General features: G+C 41.4%; 1 protein-coding gene, 6 non-coding genes and 1 pseudogene across 7 annotated transcripts in view; 4 read left to right on the plus strand and 4 right to left on the minus strand.

The window, feature by feature from the left end:
* LOC116672880 (NACHT, LRR and PYD domains-containing protein 12) overlaps positions 1-21993 on the minus strand; it is a 769761-nt gene that overhangs the window by 134251 nt on the left and 613517 nt on the right. The gene's annotated exons all lie outside the window — the stretch shown is intronic.
* Positions 1-21993, minus strand: part of LOC116672882 (zinc finger protein 271-like) — a 643109-nt pseudogene that overhangs the window by 43978 nt on the left and 577138 nt on the right.
* On the plus strand, positions 4055-4126 carry trnaa-ugc (transfer RNA alanine (anticodon UGC)). The gene has a single exon. It is a non-coding gene; the product is annotated as a tRNA-Ala (tRNA).
* On the plus strand, positions 7264-7336 carry trnat-ugu (transfer RNA threonine (anticodon UGU)). Its single transcript has one exon. It is a non-coding gene; the product is annotated as a tRNA-Thr (tRNA).
* trnaq-uug (transfer RNA glutamine (anticodon UUG)) lies at positions 12812-12883 on the minus strand. The gene has a single exon. It is a non-coding gene; the product is annotated as a tRNA-Gln (tRNA).
* trnal-aag (transfer RNA leucine (anticodon AAG)) lies at positions 14296-14377 on the minus strand. The gene has a single exon. It is a non-coding gene; the product is annotated as a tRNA-Leu (tRNA).
* On the plus strand, positions 14588-14659 carry trnam-cau (transfer RNA methionine (anticodon CAU)). Its single transcript has one exon. It is a non-coding gene; the product is annotated as a tRNA-Met (tRNA).
* Positions 17368-17441, plus strand: trnan-guu (transfer RNA asparagine (anticodon GUU)). The gene has a single exon. It is a non-coding gene; the product is annotated as a tRNA-Asn (tRNA).

The following is a 21993-nucleotide window of genomic DNA, read 5'->3' on the forward strand; positions in this document are numbered from 1 at the left end:
AGGAGGTAATATCTTCTGGCAGCTCTTTAAAGACGCTACCATAATACCTGCTGGAGATGCCAGGTCCTCATACATGTAAGTATGAGCTCTACCACTGAGCTACATCCCCTGAGATCTTCAATTTTTTTGACTTTTTTCTGAGAGACTTATCTTTATTAATCCTTTTGGGATGAAATATTCACTGAATAAAAGAAAAAACCTGGTAAAACATGTAATGTTAACGTGTATATGGCTTCAAAACCTGTAAATGCAACTGCAGTGGCTGAAATCAAACCTGGGCAAAATGATTTCACTGCTATGGTATATCATAGTGGAAAAGTAACACACCTGTTGCCTTTCTGCTGTTCAATACAATGTTTACTGCAAATCTTGTAACACAGACTGAAAATAAATGCTAAGAAAGCATTCCTGGAGGACGAGTGGCTTCCTGTACCTATGAGATAACACAATATTGTCAATGAAGGCGTTTTTTTTAACTGTGATGAGTCATCGTTTTGCTACCACCCTTAAAAATGCCTTTTGTTGTCTCAATCTCAGAAATAACCAAAGAATCACAACTTCCATTCTGTGCTTGTGCCAGTATTCAACCACCTGAAAGTCACTGTATTTTCAGCATCAGTTGTGTTTTTTTTGTTTAAAAAAAATAAAAAAATCGTATAAACTAACAATTTGGTCTTTAATCTTATAAAAACAATGTATGTGGAGACCTATGTACTCCACATACATTGCCGAACTTTGCATAGGAATCGGCGTACGCCCGTCTTACGCCGGTTTTAGGCGGTATGCACGTTTCAGAAATGAGGGCCAATGTGAGCACAATAAAGATTTCTTGAAAAAAGGTTTGTACTTTAAAGTTCTATTTTTTTTTCCGATTCTTCTGGTCACACTTGGCACTATTTCATAACTTTTGTCTGTAGTTCTCTATTCTGTCAGGGCTTAACTCTATCTCCCCAACTCTTTTTTTTGTTTCTTGTTATGTCTTGGCAAGAAGTATTATGCTTTTGGGTCGTCTGTCCATCCGTCAGGCCAAAGAAACAGTACCAGCATGTAACTGCAAATCTGTGGCTCACCCTGGCCGCCATCAAAGATGCCATTTGGACCTCCAGAAACTTCCTGGTAAGAAAGCACATGCAGATCCCATTCCCTCAAAACGTGAATCACAGGTTTTCCAGCACCTGGACTTGATCAGACTGGGAATATGCCAAAGAGATGTTCACAAGTTCAGCCGAGGTAAATGCTTGGCCCACATTCACACAGACCTAGAACTACCATCATTAATGCTGGTTACAATTTTCTAAAATAAAAAATGTCAGAGAAAATTGCAAAGAGTGAAGGGTGTTGATACATTTTTTAACAAGGTATTGGCTCATTATTGCTTCAGTAGAATCCTTCAAGACTCTTCAAGGAAGCTCACATAATGATAGTTATAAGGTCTACCAAATGTTTAACTTTGCTTAGGGTGCGCTAGGTCCTGGATGGGACTACTTTGCCTTTCGAGATACTGACTAGTCACATTCACTTGATGGAAAATTGCTAATAAGATGTTTTTAAGTGGCTCGTATGATTCTTACTTGGGTGCGAGAGGTTGTGGGTTAAACTCCTAGACAAGCCCTGAAGGCAGGAGCTGTTACAAACCTAATCCGTAATTTACTGTCCAGTTTATCGTTAATTTAACACAGATGACGAGGAAGCAAAATTGTAGTACAGCACGTTGGCAATTTTTCATATCATGCTTCAACTGCACACAATGGAAACATTTTTAAATGTTTTGTGTCAAAGTAGTCTTTTGTCCAATATAATCAGAAAGCTCAATCTGGCAGTGGAGCCATAAAAACACTACATGCCAAACAAACTACTTAACATTGCCTTTCTAGTCACTGACTGATCACATGTACTTGATGGAAAATTGCTAATTGCTGAGAATGGCTTTACTGAGTTCATTGGTCTAGGGGTATGACTCTCGCGTTGGGTGTAAGAGATCGCAGGTTCAACTCCCGGACGAAACAAGCAGGACATGACTCTCCTTGTTCATTGTCTAGGGTTTATGATTCTTGCTTAGGGTGCGATAGGTCCTGGATGAGACTACTTTGCATAGAAGTGGAGGCATGGATTGAATAATCTTGTTTATTTATTGAAAGTGATGGAAAAGAGAGTGTCATACGTGACGCAAATTCATCAAAATACTACTATCACTTCTTAGCTTTCCAGCCACTGTATTTATCAATGTACGATCATTCTTACGCTCTGATTGGTGTGATACGAACGTTTCATGAATCTCACGTAAAGCCTGTTGTAAAAGGATTTCTGCGCTCATATCATGTTATGTCCCGGCAAGAAGTATTATGCTTTTGGGTCGTCTGTCCATCTCTACATCAGAATCAGAAATTCTTTATTGATCCCTGAAGGGAAACTCTGGAAAAAAAGTTCTCCTTCAAGCCAGATTTGAACCAGCGACCTAAGGATTTCAACTTTATGCCTCTACAGTCCTCCGCTCTACCAACTGAGCTATTGAAGAAAGCTAGCGTTATTATATGAACTTCCCACTCCTGTGATTGTGATAACACAGGACCCCCCCCTGGAGGTGCTTTCAGTGATAGAGTGCATTTCCAGTCTCAATACCCAGATGTATTACAAGATTTGAAGTGAACATTGTATTGTCCAGTGATGGTGGTATAGCGGTGAGCATAGCTGCCTTCCAAGCAGTTGATCTGGGTTTGATTCCCAGCCATCGCAGTAGCTTTCTTTGAGTGATGTTACTTGCTTTTTTAACAAGAAGTCAGCAGAAGGGTTACTTGCCCAACCTGGTTTGATAAAATCTATTTGAGCTGCATGATTATGGCCAAAATGATAACGACAATTAGAAATCACAATTAACTATCGCTATTATTTGTTGATTTTCTACTCCAAAGTGCTGGAAAGGAAGGTTTCACCAATTGTTGAAACTCAGGTTAACAAGGAATAATCTCAGCAAGGTGATTGATGGATGATTCTAGTTATTTCACCAAGTTCAGCTTAAATGACACCACAAGTAAGAAACCACATTCGTTGGCTTCCAGCTATGTAATATGCAAATGGCAGCGGTGGGATTTGAACCCACACCTCCAGAGAGACTAGAGCCTAAATTCAGCACCTTAGACCACTCAGCCACACTACCTGCAAATATAAAATCGCCACATCGTGACAAACACAGGCACCCTAATTAATGGTATGCTTGTTAATGTTATTGGAAAAAAAACCTTTGCAAGGAAAAAGCCAATACTTTTTTTAAAAACTGCCAATATTACTATTAAAAATGTTATCACACTTTATCATTTTTCTCTGGCATTGATTTTAGAATACTGTAACCAACATTAAGTGAGTAGGTTTAGGTCTGAGTGAATATGGGCTGAGCATTTACCTGGGCTGAATTTGTGAACATCTTCTTTTGCATATTCACTGTAAGGAGCCATTACTCCTCCAACTGCCAACTATTGTTCCAGAGACAATAGGATATACAGTTTTAGATTGAAAGGTAACTGTCCAAGACCAAAGACTACACGGAAATACCTCAAGTGATCAAAACAGTTTGTCAAAATTCGCAGCACAGATATAAAACCACTCTTTAAAATATGTTCATGTACCATTCAAAAACAAAAGTACAATCATGATTTCTATGGTCCCCATAGAAATCTTAACCGATCAGAAAATTAACTGAACACTGAAGGAAGTATACTCCCTGTTAGGGATCTGGGGCTTTAAAACATCACCCTACATAGTTTGTGGCTTCATGAACAATATTGTATTATCTCATAGGTACTGGAATCCACCCATGTCCACTAATGCATTTCTCAATGCCCAGATGTGTTGCAAGATTTGCAGTGAGTGTTGTATTGTGCAGCAGAAAGGCAACAGATGTGTTACTTTTTGACTAGATTTGTACCATAGCCAAGCTTCAATTTCCAGCCACCGCCACGTTTTGAAACCAAATACAACATAAATATTACATACTTCACCCAGGTTTCTTCTCTTATTCAATGATCTCAGAAAAAGTAAAAAAAAAATCTGAAAATTATAAGGGGATGTAGCTCAGTGGTAGAGCGCATGCTTTGCATGTATGAGGCCCTGGGTTCAATCCCCGGCGTCTCCAATAAGTGTTATTGTCCAGTCTATGAAAGAGCTGCAGAAGCTCTTATTCTGAAGGAAAAGGACTAAAAGTGTTCATGGGGATTAATGTAAAAATCAATCTCAATGTCCAGATGTGTTGAAAGAATTGCAGGGAGCATTGCCCAGTGATGGTGGTATAGTGGTGAGCATAGCTGCCTTCCAAGCAGTTGACCTGTGATGGATTCTCAGCCATTGCAGTAGCTTTTTTTCAGTGATGTTACTTTTTAACTTTGATTTATACAATAGCAGTGCAAGCATTTTGCCATGGTTTGATTTCCAGCCACTACAAGGTTTTGAAGCCATATACAACATTATCATTTTATATTCCACCCAGGTTTCTTCTATTATTCCGTGATCTCACACAAAAGTCAAAAGAATCTGAAAATCTTCAGGGGCTGTAGCTCAGTGATAGAGCCCATTTTGAGTCTCAATGCCCAGATGTGTTACAAGATTTTCAGTGAACACTACATTGCCCAGCGATGGTGGTATAGTGGTGAACATAGCTGCCTTCCAAGCAGTTGACCTGGGTTTGATTCCCAGCCATCGCAGTAGTTTTCATTGTGTGGGTACTTGCTTTATTTGTCAAGATTAGCCAGAAAGGCTACTCGCCCAACCTGATTTGATAAATTATTAGATCTCTGTTATGGTACAAATAAGGGAGCATATCAGTATTACAAGCTGCCTCCATGAGGAACAACAGACACAGGCAGTGCACTACGATTTGCACTTTGCCCGTGTCTGGTAACTACTACCAACCAATTAAAAAGTTTATCAACAGAGCAGAGAGCAGCAGAAAGGCAACAGGTGTGTTACCTTTCGACTATGATTTACACCGTAGCAGTGCAATCATTTTGCCCAGGTTTGATTTCCAGCCACTGCAGTAACATTTACAGGTTTTGAAGCCATATACAACATTAACATTACATGTTTTACCAAGGTTTCTTCTTTTGTTCCGTAATATTTCAATTTCTTTGCGATGAGTCATCCCTAAAGGATTAATAAAGATAAGTCTAAGTCTATCTCGGAAAAAAGTAAAAACTGAAAATCTTCAGGGAATGTAGCTCAGTGGTAGAGCTCATGCTTTACATGTATGAGGACCTGGCATCTCCAGCAGGTATTATGGTAGAGTCTTTAAAAGAGCTGCAAAAGGTATTACCTCACTACATGCCATTAATGGTTTATCATTTAGCAGGTGTAGACATTTCACTTCAGACAGATGTAGCGGCAGATGTTTTTTTAAACAGCAACAGTCTGGACATAGACTTAATGCTGATACAGATCACAGCAATTAACAGAGTGTGATTTCAATCTACCGACCTTTGGGTTATGGGCCCAGCACTCTTCCGCTGCGCCACTCTGCTCTGCTGACCCAAAGGCCCAAACAGCATGCTCCACCCGTCAACCAAACATCATATTACACAGTATTTAAAGCACCTCAAAGCAAATTGTTAAACACCAGCTCCTCTTTAAATACCAGCCCAGAAAACTGCAAGAGAGGCAGGAACTCTGGCACTCTCTGACCAAGGGGAGTAAGACCACCAGCGTGCCAGTTGTTACCATGACTGCTGCAGTTGTTAATCCACCACCACCATCACCTCTGCAGACCCAGGCCACGCCTCTAACTCAAGATTCTGATGCTTGCTTGGCCCGGGAACACATTGCTTGTGATGTGGATGAGGTGCTGTGGCCAGACCGCAACAGAAGAGAGGACGCAGCATAGTAGTTTTATTTTATTTATTCATTTTTTTACTGTAACTGTGTACAGTGAATTCTTCTGTTGTTTTGTACGTAGTGTATGTGCAACTTTGTGTTGGTTGGGAATGGGCTGTACACTGTGTACATTGTTTTTGTGGGACAAGTATATTTGTTACTGTGTATTTGTGTGTTCTGAGCATAAAAACAATATTCTCAAATATTTTACAACAAACCTATGTATGTACTGTCTATAGTAAGTGTATGGGAGATCGGGCTTTCTGCTCAGCTTGCCTTGGCTTGGTGGATCAATCCTATCCAGTAGCCAGTCAGCATAAGAGGTATAAGTACCTGGGAATCCGTGCTGCGCTAGCTATGCCTTGCAGAAGCATGTCTCAGATCACTGTGCGTCTGAAGATAGCGTCCGGTCATCAGTGGAAAGATGTTTCTACGTGGATAACTGCCTCCTGAGCCTGCCAACATCAAGGAATGCCACACAGCTAGTGGGCAAGCTACGGGCCCTCCTAGCCTCCGGAGGGTTGGAGCCGTGCCACTGGGCCAGTAATGTTTCCAGCGTGGTTAATCACCTGCCAAAAGAGGCCAGATCAGACAACCTTGAGCTCTGGCTTACGCAAGAGGTAGCAGAGGCTGCAGTGTACAGCGTGCACAGTGTACAAACAACATAATTAGGCCAAATGAACAGAAATGGCTGATGAATGAACTCTGTGTATATCGTGGCTTAAACTTGCATTTCAATTATCATCTTAAGTCTGTGGTAATACAGTGTTTCTGTAACATGCCTTTTTCATTTGCAACCAGGGTTTAAAGGGTAGCAGGGGGATTGGGTAGACATGATGATGGGATGCAAACAGAGGTAATCTTTGCAACAACAAGGTGCTGCTAGGATTTGAACCCAGGATCTTCTGTTTACTAGATAGGCACTTTAACCATCTAAGCCACAGCACCTCTAGTAAAAAAATGGACTAATATGTCTTAATTTGTCTTTTACCTTGTATAAGCTAAATATACAGTATTCTGACTGACTGTATTGGGAGTAACGTGTATTTACAGAGCCTTCACAGCGCCTGTCTCGTAAACAGGAGATCCTGGGACCAAATCCCAGCAGTGCCTTATTATTAGTTAACTTAGTGTTTGCATGTGGCGACGTATTCTTAGATTTTCTAGAGCACAAAAGTGACATGTAACGTTGTTTTGTACATAACATTACATGTGTCCATGTTGCACTTGTCATTCAAAAAGCTCTCGACCAAGTTTAAAACTCTAACAGCCAACTTAATAACAAGTCTGGCTTTTATACAGGATTGAGTCTATACATGTAAATACAGTTAAAGTGTATGGGCATGGAGACTGAAGTTCAGTAAAAAAACGTTTTTAACTTTATGAGCTCCTTCAGTTTTACCTGTCTCAGGCGCTGTAGCTTAGTGGTTAAAGTGCCTGTCTTGTAAACAGGAGATCCTGGGTCCAAATCCCAGCAGTGCCTACTTATCAGTTAATAATTGTATTATCTGCACTACAAAGAGTTTATATATTTGTTTTTGCTAGGCAAGGCAAGGCAAGGCAGCTTTATTTGTATAGCACATTTCAGCAACAGGGCAATTCAAAGTGCTTTACACAAAATAATTATAATAATTAACAAGCATTATTTAATTTTGCCCAGTTGTGACCTGTTGAGGGCCAATAAATATCAAAAGGGAAATGGATTGTACCCATTTTGTAATGCTTTTAAACCTTTTTAACATTTTTTTTGAGGCTGACTGTGGTCCAGGTGTACACCAGGACCCTGTGACATCACTGTTGGGTGGGGTTTCAGGTGCATGTGATGCAGACTGAGGTCAGAGGTGAAATAAACATGAACTTTACAGGCCAAGGCACTTTGGGCGCTGACTGCCTGATTTTAACATCTTCGATGCTGCTGTAATAAAAATTAATAAATTGATTATTTGATATTAGTTGACTATATGCAACTGAAGGAAGAATCACCGGGTCGTCATGGATACAAGAATAGGGGACCCAACTCGTAAAGATCTGCACCGCCAATAAACTGTAATTTCTCGAAATATCATCCTTCCCTATATGCCTTGGATGTTTTTCTGTTGTTTAGACATGGCTACATTCACATATAGTATCCAAAGTGCACAATACTGCTCTGTACTCTGTTCAGTTGTTTATACCGAGTTCCTCCAATATAGCCGCGCATCCAGGCTCCCACCCAGAGGTGCTGTGGCTTAGTTGGTTAAAGTGCCTGTCTAGTAAACAGAAGATCCCTCATTCAAATCCCAGCAGCACCTTGTTGTTGCAGAGTATTCCTTAATTTTCATTTCATCCACAGACTTGTAATTAAGTTTCCTGCCAATCAGATGGTGTTGTGGGCGGGGCATTAATTCTGACTCAGTGGTGAGTGAAATGGAGCAGTTAAACAGACACAGGCCTGTAGTGGAGAAAATATTGTGCCTTTATTAATTAATTAATTTCATTAGATATTAGGCAAATAAAACACCTTGTGGGTATTTTATTGATGTCAGGGTAGCTTAACGGGGGTTGGGTTGACATACTCATCCCTGCACCAAAAGGATGCTGCTGCAGGAACTTTAACCAACTAAGCCACAGCACCTCCTCAAGTAGGTAGCTGTCCTGTTAAGTCTTAATTTGTCTTTAACCTTGTATAAGCTAAACATACAGTATACTGACTAGCAGTATTGGGAGTAACGGCTTAGCTCGCCTAGGCTTGGCGGATCAATCCTATCCAGTCAGTCTGCAGAAGAGGTATGAGTACCTGGCAGGTCTCTCCCTTCAGCAGTTTGAGAACGCCAGCCCACTCCTTCTCATTGGTGCTGATCATCCACATCTCACCCCCATAGAGCCAGTGAATTCGGCCCACCAGGTGGACCACTCACCATTCAAACCAGAACGGGGGGGGAACGCTTCAGGGCCCAGCACGGATCGTGGAGCAACAGCTACGGCCGCAACAGTGCCTTCTCAAGTCCACTGTTCCTTCCAACATGGAGCTCTTCCAGATTGTTGAGAATCTCTTGCAGCTGGATGTGCTGCTACAAATGAGAAAGTGGTAACCAGGTCAAGACAAGACCAGGAGGCAGTAAGTCTGCTTGAAGAGAAGACTACGCGTTTGGAGGTGGACAGAATACTCCGATATGCTGTAACAGTTTCCCTAACTCACCCGGCAAGGGAAAAGTACAACGCATAAAAATTAAGGTAATGGGTGGATCTCTGATATCTATCGGCTATATTCTAGTCCTGCCTACTTTATTTACACAACCCCAGAATACCCTCAACCCCACAAACACCCTAATTGCCTCTAATTTAGCTCAATAAACATACCAATAAAACAAAAAGAAGACCATGGAATATAAGTGTAACTGCTTAACTGTGTAACTAATTAAACAGGATGCACCATCTTCGTCCCCATCCCTTTCTGGCAGCCATATTTCATAAGAATGGCCAAGCAACCAAAGGAGCGAATGTGAAGTAGGTAAGGGAATGTACTGTTGAAAGTCGGTGTGCAAATGTGTGCTGATGACTGTGCAACCCTACACCACCACAACAAACAGCAAAACAAAAACAATATCCCCAATATCGAACCTACACCTCCAGTGGAGACTGCGACCTGAACGCAACACCTTGGACCGCTCAGCCATCCTGACTGAATATTCCAACGTGTAGTAGGATCTCTCACAGAAATAATAATATGGTAAATCAACTATGTCATGCTATATTAGGTACTCAGTCATCCAGGTCATAGTTATCAAAGATAGGTTTCCCTATTGTCAGCCCAAATATATGGGTTTATGGGGACATGGAAGAAAGTCACCAGTGTGGAAATGTGCTTGACAATGGCAATACATCTTACCGAGTCTGTACCCCAATGTTCAATGCAGGCTAAATCCTGTGGTGGGAATCAAGATCCACCAATGTTTCTGTCCACCTGTGTCCAGACATGTGCCTACTAGATGGGAAATAGACTGACATTTGGGCTCTTCAATTAAGATCTTCCCCTCAAGCGATGTTTCTAAATATCTACAGGCCACCTAAATATTGTGCAACCTTCATTGATGACTTCACTGAACTGCTGTCTATAATCTGTATTAACTTTGATTGTGTAATAATTGCGGGTGATTTTAACATTCATGTTGACAACCCCCAGGACAGGGGGACCAAAGAACTGTGTTGTGTTTTTGAGAACTATGGACTGACTCAGCATGTGACGGAGCCAACTCACAATAAGGGGCACACTCTGGACTTGATTGTCTCAAAGGGTCTGAACATTTCCAAGGTTGTGGTGACTGACGTTGCTCTCTCTGATCATTCCTGTGTTTTCTTTAACGGCACTATCTCTGTGCCCAAAAGTGTCCAAACAAAGATAATCAGAAAACGGTATATCACTGAAAACACCAGTGAAACATTTATTCAGCTTTTCTCCTCCACACCCGGCCTCTCTGGGCTCTCAGTCAGTGAGCTTGTAGATAATTTCAACTGTAAAATTACAAATGTTATTGATGCCATTGCTCCCACTAAGGTCAAAGTTGTCTCTGGTAAGAAAAGATCTCCATGGAGAAATGTCCTACTGGTGAGAACAGAAAAAAGAGAGTGTAGGAAAGCTGAACGAAGGTGGCAAAAAACAAATCTCCTGGTCCATTATAACACCTATAAAGAGAGACTTCGCATTTATAATTTGGAACTGAGGAATGCAAGAAGGTCCTTCTTCTCTGATATTATCTCTAGAAACAATAATAATTCACGTGCTTTGTTTGCTACTGTTGATAGGTTAACAAACCCTCCAGTACCAGTAGCATCTGAACTTTATCTACCAAGGCCTGCAATGACTTTGCCTCCTTCTTCAAAGACAAAATTCAGAAGATTAGACAAACAGTCAGTGCCTCCATATCAAGTTCAGGATATGTGTTGTCACAGTGTTCAAGCAAAACTAGTTCCAATATGACAGAATTTCACACAATCAACCATACAAACCTGGAGGACATTATTCAACATCTGAAAACCTCGACCTGTTGCCTTGATATTCTACCAACGGGACTTTTCAAAAATGTTTCCAATTGTTTGACTTCTGATCTTCTACAGATTGTGAACACATCTCTTCTTTCAGGTATCTTTCCACAGGCCCTGAAAACTGCAGTAATCAAGCCACTTTTAAAAAAGAACAACCTAGACAAGTCACTAATGAGCAACTATAGGCCAATATCAAACCTTCCGTTTTTAAGTAAAATCATTGAAAAAGTAGTCTTTTAACAACTCAACCATTTCTTGTCACTAAGCAACAGTTTTGATACCTTTCAGTCGGGTTTCCGACCACACCACAGCACTGAAACGGCTCTTGTCAAAGTCTTTAATGACATCCACCTTAACACAGATAGTGGCAAAATTTCAATCTTAGTATTACTTGATCTCAGTGCTGCATTTGACACGGTCGACCATGACATATTACTAGACCGATTGGAAAACTGGGTAGGACTTTCTGGCTTAGTACTAAACTGGTTTGAATCCTACCTAAAGAATAGGGATTACTTTGTGTCAATAGGTAATTATACATCTGAGCGTACAAATATGACGTGCGGAGTTCCGCAAGGCTCCATTCTGGGGCCTCTTCTGTTTAACATCTACATGCTTCCACTGGCTCAGATAATGGAGAAAAAAAAATAAGTTACCATAGTTATGCGGATGACACACAAATTTACATAACCTTATCGCCAGGGGACTATAGTCAAATACAAAAACTGACTAACTGCATCAAACAAATTAACGATGGATGTGCCAGAACTTTCTGAAATTAATGAAGGAAAAACTGAGGTAGTTGTTTTTGGAAAAAAAGAGCAACGATTAAAAGTCTGCGCTCAGCTTCAAACAACAATGTTAAAAACAACAGACAAAGCCAGAAATCTTGGTGTAGTCATGGACTCAGACCTGAACTTTAACAGCCACATTAAGACAATTACAAAGTCAGCCTACTATCACCTAAAGAACATATCAAGGGTTAAAGGACTTATTTGTCAACAGGACTTGGAAAAACTGGTCCATGCTTTCATCTTCAGTAGACTTGACTACTGTAACGGGGTCTTTACAGGTCTCCCTAAAAAATCAATCAGACAGCTGCAGCTGATTCAGACGCTGCTGCTCGAGTCCTCACTAAGACCAAGAGACTGGATCACATCACTCCAGTTCTGAAGTCTTTACACTGGCTTCCTGTGTCTCAAAGAATGATTTCAAAGTACTCTTGCTAGTTTATAAATCCCTTAACGGTTTAGGTCCAAAATACATTTCTGATCTGCTACTACACTATGACCCCCCAGACCTCTCAGGTCATCTGGGACAGGTCTACTTTCTGTCCCCAGAGTCAGAACTAAACAGGGTGAAGCAGCTTTCAGTTTCTATGCTCCTCATATCTGGAATAAACTCCCAGAAACCTGTAGATCCGCTGCTACTCTCAGTTCTTTTAAATCAAGGCTGAAGACCTTTCTTTTTGATGCTGCCTTTCTTTAAATTAATGCTCATTTCTTTAATTTCTTATGCTGCACTGTAACTTTTATTCTTGTGTTTTATGTGTCCTAATGTTTCTATTTTGTTTTTAACTGTCTATTCATGTGTCTTATTGATTTTTAATGCTTATGACTTTTAACTGTTTGTACTTGTGTTTTATCTGTTTTAATGATTTTGTGTAAAGCACTTTGAATTGCCCTGTTGCTGAAATGTGCTATACAAATAAAGCTGCCTTGCCTTGCCTTGCCTAAACATTGTGGAAATATCTTCAATATGTTCAACTAAGTCTAAATTTGGAGATCCTTTCAGTTAACATGAAGTACAGGTCACAGCTCAACATGCCACTACCAACATACTGTTTTCAGTCGAACAGCAATTTTACCCGTTAGCCTAGATGTGAACAGTGTACAGGTTGATTTTTTTAATTTTACCAGTACTCTGGCTTAAAAACAGGTTCCACTGAGACTTGAACTCGGATCACTGGATTCAAAGTCCAGAGTGCTAAACATTACACCATGGAACCACTGATCTACAAGGCAACATTGGTTTGCCAGGCAGCTTCTTCCATAATATTAACACTTATGCTTTTGAAGGCACACAACAATTACTGGCTAACTTAAGTCATTTAGTAAGCTAAGCGTTCACACAGGATGTGGAACAAGAAAAGTCAAGAAAAGGTTTTAAAGGATTTGCCACAAACAATGAATACAGCAGTAGATAGGTCTACTGTGTCCACATGGTAACTTTACATGGGTTGATAATGCAGATCCTCACAAAAGGTGCGGCTGTACTTTCAATTCAGTATCTTGCGCAAATTAATATCCACTACAATGTAGAGAATAGCTGAGTTCAAGCTTCCCAATACCATGTCTCTGAAATTAGTTCTAGAAGGAAACAACTCATGTAAGAAGTGGGATTTGAATCCAAGCCCCCAGTGGAGACTGCGACCTGAAAGCAGAGCCTTGGAACGCTCAGCCATCCTATCTTTATCTTGTTTATCCTTATCTTCTTTAATAGTTTTTAAAAAAATTAAAACATAAAAAATATGACTAACATGGATTATTTTTAATGTTATATTAATAAATAATGTTACAATTATATGGCTAAGTAAGCAATAAAACCTTTAAATGAGCCCTTCCTGTTTTTTTTTGTTATGTCTCGGCAAGAAGTATTATGCTTTTGGGTCGGCTGTCCATCTCTACATCAGAATCAGAAATACTTGATTGATCCGTGAAGGGAAACTCTGGAAGAGACTGCTTCTTTGCGCCAGTAACCTAAGGATATTGGATTTATGCTTCTACAGGCCTCCGCTCTACCAACTGAGCTATTGAAGGTCAACAATGTTTATGAATGCACTTCCCATTCTTGTTAATGTGATAACACAGGACCCCCTGGAGGGACTTTCGGAATCATCAGAGGCTGTAGCTCAGTGATAGAGCGCACTTCACAGTCTCAACGCCCAGATGTATTACAAGATTTGAAGTGAACATTGTATTGCATAGCGATGGTGGTATAGTGGTGAGCATAGCTGCCTTCCAAGCAGTTGACCTGGGTTTGATTCCCAGCCATCGCAGTAGCTTTCTTTGAGTGATGTTACTTGCTTTTGTTAACAAGAAGTCAGCAGAAAGGTTACTTGCCCAAGTTAGTTGGATAAAACATTAGATCTCTTTGGGCTGCACGATTATGGCCAAAGTGATAATCACAATTATTTTGATCAATATGGAGATCACGATTAATTATCACAATTATTTTTTGATTTTCTACTCCAAAGTGCTGGAAAGGTAGGTTTCACCAATTGTTTAACCTCAGGTTGACAAGGAACAATCTCAGCAAGGTAATTGATGGATGATTCTAGTTACTTCACCAAGTTCAGCCCAAATGACACAGCTGCAAGACATCACCTTGGTTGGCTTCCAGCTATGTAATAGATGCAAATGGCATTGATGGGATTTGAACCCACGCCTCCAGAGAGACTGGAGCCTTAATCCAGCGCCTTAGACCACTCGGCCACACTACCTGCAAATAACAGGCAACTTGGCGGAGGATTGGCTGAAGCTTACTTTCCACCACCTTGGAGTAGACCAGGGAGGCTGAGCAGAGTGATACGCAAGTTGCAAGGTCTACAAAATGTTAAACTTTGCCACTCGTAAGCTGTTAGAACCTTTGTTGCCACCTTCCCTCAAAATGTGAATCACAGAATTTTCCATCCCTTGAGCCCAAACAGCAGAGCAGAGTGGCGCAGCGGAAGCGTGCTGGGCCCATAACCCAGAGGTCGATGGATCGAAACCATCCTCTGCTAAATCTCATCATTTGTTTGAGCACTGAGTCTATTTCCAGTCTGTGGATGTTTAGCAAAGGAAGTGTCTGGGATTTAAGGTTTCCATCTGCTGAAGAGTAAACCTAATAGCATGTCCAGTTTATTTCATCTATGAAAATGGAAACTACAGTGCTCATACCTGCTGTAACACCTCTAAAAACTGGAGCATAATACTAAAAACATACTGCAGTTTAAGTACATAAATACAGTAAAATAGAGACTGTAAAACATGTGCATTTAAAGTGCTTGTTGTGCTGTCTGATAGTCTGAGGTATAAAAGAAAGAGCACACCGCTTAGTTTGTGTCACAGGAGGTCTTAGTCTACCACTACGTTCTATAACCCTACCAGTCAGATTACCACAGGAGGTAATATCTTCTGCAGCTCTTTTAAAGACTCTACCATAATACCTGCTGGAGATGCCAGGTCCTCATACATGTAAAGCATGGGCTCTACCACTGAGCTACATCTCCTGAAGATTTTCAGTTTTTTAAAACTGTTTTCTGAGATTGACTAAGACTTATCTTTATTAATCCTTTTACTTACTTAGGGTGCTTTAGGTAACTGCCTTCCAAGCACTTGACCTGGGTTTGATTCCCAGCCTTTGCAGTAGTTTTCGTTGAGTGATATTACTTACTCTATTTATCAAGAAGTAACCAGAAAGGTTACTTGCCCAACCTGGTTTAATACAATATTAGATCTCTGTTATGGTACAAATAAGGCAGTATATCAATCAATCAAGCTTCCTCCATAAGGATCCACAGACTGAGGCAGTCTACTACAATTTGCACTTTCTACTCCTTACATTTTACGAAATTGGCTTGTTACTTTAGTTTTGTACTAAAAGTCGTATATCAGGTGTGATTGTGAGAGAAAAGAGCAAGAGACTAGTTGTCCGGAGGATAATCAACTGAGATTGTGTGCGTCTTTTAGAACTGTAAGTCCTAGAACTGATGTTGTCAGTTCATTTAAGCCTGTTCTTGTATTGGTCTGTAGTTCTGGCAAATTTAAAAGTTAGCTTGTTTGTGTTCTTCACTTGTTACCTAGGTCAGGGGTTCCCAAAACTTTCAGCCCGCGACCCCCAAAGTAACGGTGCAAGTGACTCGCGACCCCCCACCCCCCCACTATAAACATTGCGCGCAACCGCGCACGCACTACAGGCGTATCCAAACATGAGCATATTGACAACACAAAATAACACAACAGCCATGACATTATTCTACAGTAATTTACTCATTACTTTAATTTGAACTTAATCTCACCTAATGAGGTGGATGTGCAGTATGTTTGGAGCACAGCAAGTTAAAAAGCTCTATATTTTAATTTAAAATAGTTTTTATATACATTACACACTAGGCCAAAAAAAAGAAAAATCCCTTTTACCTATTTCGGCCATACAGTATTCGGTATTTCGTGGTGTTGGTTTTAATCGGTCTGGAGTAACAACTGTGGGCATCAGCGATGGGCCGAAGGTAAAGCCCGGGTCGGTAACGCTGCTACCACCGTGAGTACGGCGTGGATGGACTCCGTTCTGGACCAGAAGGCAGCGCCGGGCGCTCGCTCTGTGGAAGGAGCGGTACACGGAGCTAGATGGCCGGTGGCTGCCTACGTGTTTACACAACTTTATACATCCTCAAACTGGCTGGAATCACACACATCCTCTCCAAGGAGGGCACCAGCAGGGACATTGTCTGGAGGGAGTTCAGGCAGCAACTGGCAGAGGAGCTGAGAGATGAGTTTAGAGGAGGAAAGGGAGCGGGGCGCGGTCCGAACCCCGGGGTGGGGGGGACGCGGTCCGAGGAGCAATGCGCACAGCAGCAGACACTGTTATTTGCATGTTTACATACCATATTTTTCAGATGTGAATGGAATAATTACGTTTTACTACTACGCCATGATATGAGTTATTGAAGCACCTGGGCAACTCAAGTGTATAATTAAACACGTTAAATTGTACATTTTGGTGTTATTTCGTTTTTCTAAAGATATCCTAACACAGTACCTGCATTAAAATTGCAATTAGGTATTTATCATGACAGATTATAGAGTTTAGAATCTCGCGGTCGGTTCCAGTACTTTTGGAATCCCGGCAGTTGTAGTGTTAATGTTGGAGACACTACTCGGAAAGAAAGAAAATCAAAACAGCTGTTCCCTTTTTATTTAGTTGCTTGGTTTTATTTTAAATTTAGCCACTAGTTTTATCTTGTGTTAAAATCATGGCTAACATATGCTATTTCTAATCGTTTTTACATTTTTATTTTATTTCTGGAAATCAACTCGTGACCCCCCCTCTCTGGCTCGCGACCCCCCTGGGGGTCGCGACCCCCACTTCGGGAATCACTGACCTAGGTTACACCTGTTAGCTAGCTTATACCTGCCTGATTCGATATAATGGCCATTGTTAAATGTCCTTGCTCATTAAGATAATGTAATTGATATTGGGTTTATTGTTATTATTTACTAGCATATATGATTCCTATGCCTTGTGTATGGTAGCCTTTACAATGTTATGTATTTCTTTTATTACCACAGCCATAGCAGAGCCCCCCCCCCATGTATATCCTGATGCTTGATTGTAATAATGCTTCAACAAAGAGAAGTTGTCTCTGTTCATGTTTTAACAGACAGCCATAAAGCAAATGCTTGTGGCTTAAAGATCGAGCTACCGCTCACAAACCATCAGACAGGCGCAGTCTCTGTGGCGCAATAGGTCAGCGCAGTCGGCTGTTAACCGAAAGGATGGTGGTTCAAGTCCACCCAGGGACGTTTGTTGCTTAAATAACCTGGAGAGAGACAAATCTGGTCTTTACACTTCTGCAGAAGACCATAGAGCAGCCCAAAGATAACCCAAGTGGTCTTATGTCTATTAGAAGGTACAGTTCTGCAAGCCATGTATATATTAATCTTTGCGGTCATTGGTATGCAGGTCACTTGATGTAATACAAGCAAACATATAAGGCCCCACCCAACAGTTTTGTGATACGTGGCGTGCAACTGTATGTCAATGATCAAGCTTGTTGCTGTGACCAAGAAACCACCAGCAAAATGACTGATACATCATCAGTTCTGAAATTTTCTTGGATGCCAAATATTTGAATTGAAAGTCAGAATCCAATTGACATGTAAGAACAATACAATGCACGTCCAGCTTCTACATTTCCACATGAGTCAGCTTCCCCAAATTCTGAGTAACAGGAAAATAGCCTGATAATCTAATAAGCAGACATGTGCAGCACAACCTCAAAAAGCCATAAAGCAAATGCTTGTGGCTTAAAGATCGAGCTCCCGCTCATAAAACATCAGACAGGCGCAGTCTCTGTGGCGCAATAGGTCAGCGCAGTCGGCTGTTAAGTGAAAGGATGGCGGTTCAAGTCCATCCAGGGATGATTGTTGTTTAAATAACCTGGAGAGAGCCAACTCTGGGACTTATCCTTCTGCAGAAGACCATAGAGCAGCCCAAAGATAACCCACGTGGCCTTATGTCTGGTAATATTAACAAACGTAATGTTAGTCACAGTCCCTGTGTGTGTCATGTGGAGAGCTGTTATATTATACTTTCACTTTTTACTGACAAAATCAAGTCTTTGTTTTGGTAAAATATTTTGTATCAAATTCTTCCTGTTGTCAAATGAGATCGTTAAGCTGAATCGGGCAGTGGAGCCATGAAAAGATCCCATGACAATCTACCTGACCATAGTCTTTCAAGTCAGTGACAAATCCAAGCTGCATTTCCTCTTTCAAACTGCATTTCTTTTTTACCAATATTAAATTTCTAATTTTGACAAAAGTAGTCTGTCGTCCAATAGATGGTGGAAACTAGGCTTATCTGCTGTCACTTTTGACCAAAAAATTCAAGTTCCAATGTTGGTAAAATGTTTTGCTTCAAAAGTAGTCTTTAGTCCAATATAATCAGAAAGCTCAATCTGGCAGTGGAGCCATAAAAACACTACATGCCAAACAAACTTCTTAACGGTTGGCTTTCGAGTCACTGACTGGTCACATTTACTTGATGGGAAATTGCTAATAAGCCATATTTACGTGGCTCGTTGGTCTAGGGCAGTGATTTTCAACCAGTGTGCCGCGGCACACTAGTGTGCCGTGAGAGATCGTCAGGTGTGCCGCGGGAAATTATCTAATATCACCTAATTAACCATTGTTGGGTGTCTGTGATGTAATAAAGTGTAACAGATAATGTAATACTCTACTATTTCAGTGGGTGGCAGCAGAGGGCGATAAATGCCTGTAAAGACAATAAAGTTAGTGCTGCACGACACGTGACAGTTTGGGATCTCAGCAAGACGAGCAATTGACAGTGATGGAGAAGTTTTTGAGAATAAAAAATGCAAATGCCGAACAGGGCCCTGGACAAAATTCTGACCCAGATGAAGGCCCTAGTATGAGTGGTCAAAAGAAAAAAGACAAGACGGTGAGCTCGAGGCAATACAGCGAAAGCTATCTTTCATTTGGATTTACTTTCACCGGGGATGCGACAGCACCGACGCCGCTGTGCTTGGTGTGTGGTGAGAAGCTATCCAATAGCGCCATGGTGCCAAGCAAGCTTAAACGCCATCTCCAAACGAAACACCCTTCCGTTCAAAACAAGCCGATGGACTATTTTGTACGCTTACGTACAAACAATGAGAAACAGGCAACTTTTTTTAGAAAAACCACAAAGTTAAACGAGAGAGCCCTCAAAGCTAGCTACCTTGTTGCTGAACTCGTAGCTAAATCAAAAAAGTCCCACACTGTGGCAGAAACATTAATACTGCCAGCTTGTAAAGCCATTGTAAATGAGATGCTCGGCCCTGACGCGGCCAAAGAGATAGCTAAAGTGCCTCTCTCGGATAACACAATTGCCAGACGTATTAATGACATGTCTGCGGACATCGAAACTGTTGTTTTGGAAAAGATGCGCATCAGCAAGAACTTTGCCTTGCAACTTGATGAGTTGACGGATATTAGTGGACATTGTCAGCTCTTGGCCAACGTGCGTTTTGTGGATGGAGAAACCATTAGAGAAAACTTCCTATTTTGCAAGGCACTGCCAGAAAAATCATCAGGAGAGGAAATATTTCGGGTCACGTCGGAATATCTTGACAAAAGCGGGCTTACGTGGGAAAACTGCACAGGTGTCTGCACTGATGGAGCCGCAGCCATGGTCGGGCGCATCAAAGGCTTCGTAAGTAGGGTCAAAGAAAGAAACCCAGATGTTATGGTTACACACTGTTTTTTGCACCGTGAGGCCCTCGTTGCAAAGACCTTACCAGCAGATCTAGCTCCTGTGTTGGATGATGTTGTGCGCATAGTGAACTTTGTGAAGACACGACCTTTGAAATGTCGCTTATTTGCGTCTTTGTGTGAGGAAATGGGAGCGGAACATAAGGTCTTATTGCTCCACACGGAGGTCCGGTGGCTGTCGCGCGGCAAAGTGCTGGCCCGTGTGTATGAGCTGCGAGAAGAACTTAAAGTATTTCTGACAAACGAGAGGTCCGATTACTCAAAGCTGCTTGCAACTGATGAGTGGTGTGCAAAGCTGGCATACCTGGCTGATATATTTCATCATCTGAATGAACTGAACACACACGGATGCAAGGCCGAAATGAAAACCTGCTTACAAGCACTGATAAAATGAACGGATTCCGTTTAAAGGTGCAGCTCTGGCAACAACATGTGCAGCGTGGCAACCTTGAGATGTTCCCGCTCACCGAGAAACGTCATGATGGCAACACTGCTGTAATGTGCGAGGTGATTGGCACACATTTGAAAACTCTTGAGGAGAAGATGTCATTTTATTTCTCTTCAGCCTTCACAGAATCCCTTGACTGGGTTAGGGACCCATACAGCTCAGCGTCCGTTGCTGGAAAGGACATGACTTTAAAGGAGCAAGAGGAACTCATTGAACTGAAACAAGATCGTGGTTTAAAGCTAAACTTTGCTGATCTTCCTTTGGACAGTTTTTGGTTATCTGTTGCCAAGGAGTTCCCCATTCTGGCCAACAAAGCTATTTTGACATTGCTCCCGTTTTCAACCACATATCTATGTGAGCTGAGCTTCTCAAGCTTGACTGCGATAAAAACGAAAAACAGAGAGAGACTGAGAGCTGTTGAGGAAGAGCTTCGTGTCTTTCTACCATTCCTGCCAGGATATCTATTTTGTGTTCATCGAAACAGGCCCAGGTTTCACACTAAGTGAGTATAAATACATTTAGAAACTATATTATTAACTATATGTATTGTATGTATTGTGTTAGAGTGTAATTTTGGTTGGTGGTGTGCCCCAGAATTTTGTAAGTGTAAAAAGTGTGCCGTGGCTCAAAAAAGTTTGAAAATCACTGGTCTAGGGGTATGATTCTCGCTTCGGGTGCGAGAGGTCCCGGGTTTAACTCCCGGACGAGCCCTGAAGCAAGGTGCTGTTCCAACCCTAATCTGTACTTTAAAATCCAGTTTATTGTTAAATTAACCCAGATTAGGAGCCAGCACAATTGTAGTACAGCATGTTGGCAATTTTCATATCCTGCTTCAACTGCACGCAATAGAAAAAAACTGTGAAAAGATATGAGGAACAATGAGCAGGACATGGCTCTCCTTGTTCATTGGTCTAGGTTTATGATTCTCGCTTAGGGTGCGATAGGTCCTGGATGAGACTACTTTGCATTTAAGTAGAGGAATGGATTGAATAATCTGGTTTATTTATGGAATATGATGGAAAAGAGTGTCACGCGCGAGGCAAATTCATCACAATACTACTATCACTTCTTAGTGGCAAAATCAAGTCGCTTTCCAGCCGCTGCATTTATCAATGTACGATCATTCTTACGCTCTGATTGGTGTGATACGAACGTTTCATGAATATTACGTAAAGCCTGTCGTAAAAGGATTTCTGCGCTCATATCTACCCCACCTCTTTTTTTTGTTTTATGTTATGTCCCGGCAAACCGGAGTTGAACCAGCAACCTAAGGATTTCAGCTTTATGCCTCTACAGTCCTCCGCTCTACCAACTGAGCTATCGAAGGTACCCAGCACTGTCATACGAACTTCCCATTCCGTTGATTGTGATAACACAGGACCCCCCCTGGAGGGACTTTCAGTGATAGAGCGCATTTCCAGTCTCAATACCCAAATGTATTACAAGATTTGGAGTGGAAAAGTGCTGCCCAGCGATGGTGGTATAGTGGTGAGCATAGCTGCCTTCCAAGCAGTTGACCTGGATTCGATTCCCAGCCATCGCAGTAGCTTTCTTTGAGTTGTGTTAGTTGCTATTTTTACAAGAAGTCAGCAGAAAGGTTACTTGCCCAACCTGGTTTGATAAAATCTCTTT

This window comes from Etheostoma spectabile, chromosome 23 (genome assembly GCF_008692095.1).
Source record: "Etheostoma spectabile isolate EspeVRDwgs_2016 chromosome 23, UIUC_Espe_1.0, whole genome shotgun sequence".
NCBI classification, from domain to species: domain Eukaryota; kingdom Metazoa; phylum Chordata; class Actinopteri; order Perciformes; family Percidae; genus Etheostoma; species Etheostoma spectabile.